Below are 5,875 nucleotides of genomic sequence, written 5' to 3'. Positions count from 1 at the left end.
ATCTATCTATCTATCTATCTATCTATCTATCTATCTATCTATCTATCTGTCTGTCTTTCTATTTATCTATGTATCTGTCTATCTATCATCTCTCTCTTTCTCACTCTCTATCATCTCTCTCTCTCTCTACCTATCTCTACTACATATATCTATACACACATATACATATACAATATCACCTAGCTGAATCACTTCAGAAGGCAGAATTGGTTTTTAACAAATGCAGACCTGACCATGTCCCTCCTGTTTAATAAATTCCAGTAATTTCTTATCATCTCTGAGACCAAATATGAAAGTCCTGGGTTTGAATCTTGGTTCTGTCACTCACTAACTGTGTGATGTTGGGCAAGTGATTTCTTCTCTTTCTGGGCTTCAGTTTCCTCATCTGTAAAATGGTGGGGTTGGCTGGTCATGGTAGTGCCCACCTGTAATTCATGCTACTGGGGAGACTGAGGCTGGTGGATCACTAGAGTTTGGGAGCTCTGAAATGCAGGAAGCTAAGCCAATCAAGTGTCTGTATGAAATCCAGCCCCAGGATGGTGAACCTCTGGGAGTAGAGGATCATGGGGCAGGAAGAATGGAGCTGGTTTAGGCTTCCATGCTGATCAGTCCTGGGATCAGACCCTGTGACCCATGGAGTGTTCCCAGTCTAAGACTGGTGAATCTATTCTAGCAATAATAACAACAGAACAACAATGGCAATGATGATGACAAGGCAATGATTGGGTGGCCTTGAAGCTTCCCTCCAGCACTTAATAAAAATGATCCTATGACCCAAGTGAGTCCAGGGTAGCTATGGCCATGTGACTGACTGACTGATCCCAAAGGCCTCTGAGATCTTCATTTACATATTAGAGTGTGTTATGATTTCACCCTCACCATCTTCTTTGGTCCTCACATCCACCTTATCAGACAAGTTGGGTAAACACATGGAGGTCCAAGAGAAGCACCCATGCTTCAGGAAAAATTGTGCTGGGTTTGGGTGGAATCTCAGCTCTGCTCCCTGTGTGACCTGGGAAACATCAGTTTCCTCATTTGGAGAATGGGAGAGTTAGCTTACATGGCCTCTGAGGTCCCTAGCCAGGAGCTCATTTTTATTTTTAAAATTTAAAAAAAACGAATTAATTAATTTTTAATTTTTGACATTCACTTCCATGCATCTTGAGTTCCAAACTTTCTCCCTCTTTTTCCTTTCCCCCTCCCCAAGGTGGTGTGCAATCTGATAGGAGCTCATTTTTCTTAGACTAGTTTCATAACTTTCCAGTTGGGACTTGACCCTCTGAACTTTTGTCCGTCCCCACCTTCAGCCCTTCGGTTGTAATGATCACTGTCCAGAAGGTTCTTTCTTACCACTAACAGATTTCCTGTTGTTCTGTTATCTGGACCTTTTTGATCTTGTCCTTGCCTGCTTATCCAGCTGAGCTTCTCCTCAAGTCTCTCTCCCCCCCACCTCCCCCAGGTTGTTCCTCTTCTTATCTTGGATCCTCTGGAGCCTGGAGGTTTGTGGGTAAGGGTTGGCAGATCTCCCAAAGCAGGGATGTTCTGCTCTTCTGATCTGGTACAGTGCGGAGGGCTGGCTTCCAACTCTGCTTGTGGGAAATTGAGGGTTGATTTCAGGCTGGATTTTGGGTGAAGAGAGTCTTGCTAAGGCACGGGCTCCTTCATGGGGTGGGTGTGCCTCAGGAAGTGAGCAGTGGGGCAGCGGTGGGGTGGCCTGAAGGACTGACCTCCACAAATGAGGAGACCAAGTGCTGCAGGAGGGAGGAGCATGAAATTGGGAGTCAAAGGACCCTGGTCTGAACCCTGCTGATTATCATTTGTGTGTCTCTGAGCAAGCTTCTTCCCTTCCCTGGGCCTCAGTTTCTTATCTGTGAAAAGAATGGGTCCTCACATGTACAAAAATATTTATAGCAGCTCTTTTTGTGGTGCCGAAGAATTGGAAGTTGAGGGGATGCCTATCATTTAGGGAATGAGTGAACAAGTTGTGGCATATGAATGTGAGGGAATACTATTGTGCTGTAAGACATGATGAGCAGGTGGACTTCAGAAAAACCTAGACAGACTTATATGAACTGATGCAGAGTGAAATGAGCAGAACCAGGAGAACATCGTACATAGTAACACTCACTTTGGGTGATGACTGACCTTGATAGATTTGGCTCTTCTCAGCAATACAGTGATCTAAGGCAACTCCAAAAGACTCACAATGGAAAATGCCACCCACATCCAGAGAAAGAACTTTGGAGTCTGAATGCAGAAAGAAGCAGACTCTTTTCTCTCCTTTTCTTTTGTTGTTTTTTGCTTCTTCTTTCTTGTGTTTCCTCTCATTAGTTCTATTTCTTCTTTACATCATGACTAATGTGAAAATATGTTTAATATGAATGTATATGGAAAGCCTCTACCAGATTGCATGCCATATTGGGGAGGGGAGTGGGGGGAAGGGGGAGAAAATGTAAAACTCAAAATCTTACGGCAGAGAATGTTGAAAACTAAAAATAAATAAATTAATCATATTTTTTTAAAAAAGAAAGGGTCCTAAAGTCCCTTCTAGACACCTATAATCCCGTAGAGGGACCTGAGGGACCATAGGGTTGGGGAACCTGTGATCTTGAGGCCACATGTGGCCTTATAGGTCCTTGAGTGCAAGACTTTTTTTTTCTTGCTTTTTGGAGGGGGGAAGGCAGGGCAATTGGGGTTGACTTGCCCAAGGTCACACGGCTAGTAAGAATTAAGTGTCTGAGGTCAGATTTGTACTCAGGTCCTCCTGACTCCAGGGCTGGTGCTGTATTCACTGTGCCACCTAGCCACCCCCATTGAGTGTAAGTCTTACAGAACAAATCCTTTTTGTAAAGAGTATTTGTTCTGTGAAGTTTGGATTCAGTCAAAGGGGAACACTAAAGGACCTAGAGGGCCATATGTGGTCTTGAGGCCACAGGTTCCCCACCCCTGAAGGCTTCCCTCTGTGGTTACAGAGGAGGATGCATGTGTTAGAGCATCCCAAACACTGTGCTAGCTCTGGCAATGTGTGTTCATTGATAATGAGGTTTATACCCTATTGCCAGAGCTAGCTCCATGTTTGGGAGGCTCTGCAGGAAAGTGTGGGAGAGGAGAGACATTAGACTGACTACCAAACTGAAGGTCTGCAGAGCCATGGTGCTGACCTCACTGTATGCCTGTGAAACCTGGACAGTCTATCAGCACCATGGCAGGAACCTGAATTGCTTCCATTTGATTTGTCTTAGGAAGGTTCTAAAGATCACTGGGCAGGATAAGGCACCAGACGCTGATGTCCTTTCTTGAACTAAACTTCCAAGCATTCAAACTCTACTGCAGAGGGTCCAACTCTGATGGATTGGATATTGTTCAAATGCAAAAGACTATTTTGTGGAGAACTCACCCAGGATGAGTGCTCACATGGTGGTCAGAAGAAGTGACACAAAGACATCCTTAAGGTCTCTCTGAAGAACTTTGGAATTGATTGTGAGACATGGGAGACCCTGGCACAGGACAGCTCAGCATGGCGTGCCCACCTCACAGAAGGTGCTGTGCTCTGTGAGCAAAGCAGAATTGCAGTAGCTCAAAAGAAATGTGAGACGTGCAAATTTAGAGAATCCACCGCAAATGTTCACACAGACTACTTGTGTCCAATTTGTGATAGAGCATTCCGAGCTCATATGGGTCTGATCAACTGCACTCGGACACACTGTACCTTGGCCCTAAGATAATGATGTAATTTGGTCCTCAAAAAAAAAATGTAGGACAACGACCCCCAACCAACCAGTAGAGGAGAAACTGAGGCTCAGAGGGTTATCTTTCTTTAGGCCCTCTGGAACAGAGGGAGGCTGTAAATGAGGGAGTTTCAGAAGCCATTGGGCACACTTGCTAAGCAGGGATCCATGGGCAGCTCCACTTAGCGGTGGAAGCTTTGAGAGGATGACTCTGTGGAAGAGGCTTAGGAGGTGAGGACTGAGAGCTGGAAGACAGCCTGGAGTCACTGAGTCCATCCCCTCATTTTATGGAGGAGGAAAATAAAGCCCAGAGAGGGGAAGGAACTTGCTGAGATCCCATAACCTGCAGACTAAAAGTCTTTCAGGTCTTCTTTCTTCAAATCCCATCCTTTTTTCTGCTATACCAAGGATCCTTAACCTGGGCTCTGTTAACTTGTTTGTAAAGATATTTTGATACTGTATTTTAACCTAACTGGTTTCCTTTATAATCCTCCATATTTTATGTTCTGCATTTAGCAACATGATCTTGAGGAGTACATCTGCTTCTCTAGACTGCCAGAGGGGTCTAATTATTATTGTTGCTAACAACAATGACAACAAGAGTGGGCCTGTGGCCCAGAGGATAACGAGCCAGTCTCAGATGCAGGAAGACCTAGGTTCCAGTCCTATCTCTGACATATCCTAGCTGTGTGTCCCCAGGTAGTGCGCTAAAGCTCAGCTGCAGAAGAGCAGCAGATTTACACAGTAGAAAGACTTCCTTACCAGAAGTCCCACATACCATTGAAGTCGGAAGTGTGGTCCACAAAAACAACAAAGACTTGTTTAAGCAGCTATGCCCTTTCTGACAAAGAGCTAAAGTGCTGTCCTTGGTGCTGGGGGAGCATAAGAATTTAGATAAGGTGTGGTGCCTGCTTTCTAGTTTATATTAACACAGATAACTACAATAAATGCCATTGCCAGTTGTATAGTGTGTTAGAGAGAGCCAGATCAAGTGGTATTTGAATCTACCAAGGTCCCACCCAGAATTTGGGCAGCGTGCCGTCAGGTCCTGGCAGAGAACACTTGGCTTAGAAGGAAGTGTTCCTTGGGTTAAAGCACTGTGTCTTCCGGGACTGCCACTTAAAATGCACATGGTTAGCTAAGACTCACTCTCAGCCCTCATGGAGCTGACCAGCTAACAGGGAATAAGACCCAAATATGACTAACTTGAATAGACAATCAATCAACATTTATTTTTTTTTCCAGTGCATTAAGTCTCTTTATTCAATTACTTTGATACAATTCCATAATTTAGCTCTCTAAGAACAGATACACCCAATGACCAACAACTCATTGTTATGTCTCCAAATACCTCTGAATTATTGTATTCTTTATAGTCGACTGTGATCATTTACATATTCTGTGATCCTTTAAACTTAATTTTACAAGGATTTCAAACTGCCCGTAGGTTATGACATGTCTTCTATCAGGGTACCTATGGGGAAGAAAAAGGAATCTGATTGCTTGATTTTATACATGTATTCAGAAGGTGACAAGCCTTGGATAAAAATTAGAAATGAATGTGAACAGGCAGTAATTTTTCATGTATAATTCTATCTTTTCAAAAGTTCAGACTACATGGTAACTTTTATAATTGTGAGATCACTTGTATGTGGAGCTTTATGCGTTCAAGTATTTTGCATGATGTCTGATGTGATCATTAGCAAAAGTTGCAATGAAGTAGTACTTATGATCATATCCCTCTTGCAATTGAAAAACAACTGGAATTTTCTGTTCTGCAGAGGCAGCTATAAAGTTGTCAGGAAGTAATTGCCCATCTTTGCCTTGATCAATGAATATGTCCAACTGAGAATCTGGATAAGAGCTCCCAAGATGAGTAGTATCATATGCCCCCCATTTACTTTGATCTGATCCTAAATATCCACTGAAGGCTTTCCCCCCCAAGGACAGAGCTTTGGATTGCAGATTGGAGAGAATGCTGACACAGATTTGTATTTTCCAGGATTCTTCAGAGCACAAATCAGAGCTCCATGGCCTCCTCTAGAATGGCCAAAAATAGATATCTTCTCGGGGTCAGTTGGAAAATTGGCTCTTGTCCATCTGGGCAGCTTGTCTGTTACATAAGAGTACATGCTATAGCTGGTTTT

The 5,875-nt window shown here is 43.6% G+C and overlaps 1 pseudogene; it reads right to left on the bottom strand.

Moving 5' to 3' along the window:
- Positions 1-4,677: 4,677 nt before the first annotated feature.
- LOC138156173 (S-formylglutathione hydrolase pseudogene) lies at positions 4,678-5,875 on the bottom strand (annotated as a pseudogene).

This window comes from Petaurus breviceps, unplaced genomic scaffold (genome assembly GCF_028583685.1).
Source record: "Petaurus breviceps papuanus isolate PSGF00001 unplaced genomic scaffold, PetGlider_PUasm1.0 99, whole genome shotgun sequence".
NCBI lineage: Eukaryota > Metazoa > Chordata > Mammalia > Diprotodontia > Petauridae > Petaurus > Petaurus breviceps.
Note: the sequence above shows the minus strand (reverse complement) of the source record. Positions and strands in the feature narration are given on the sequence as shown.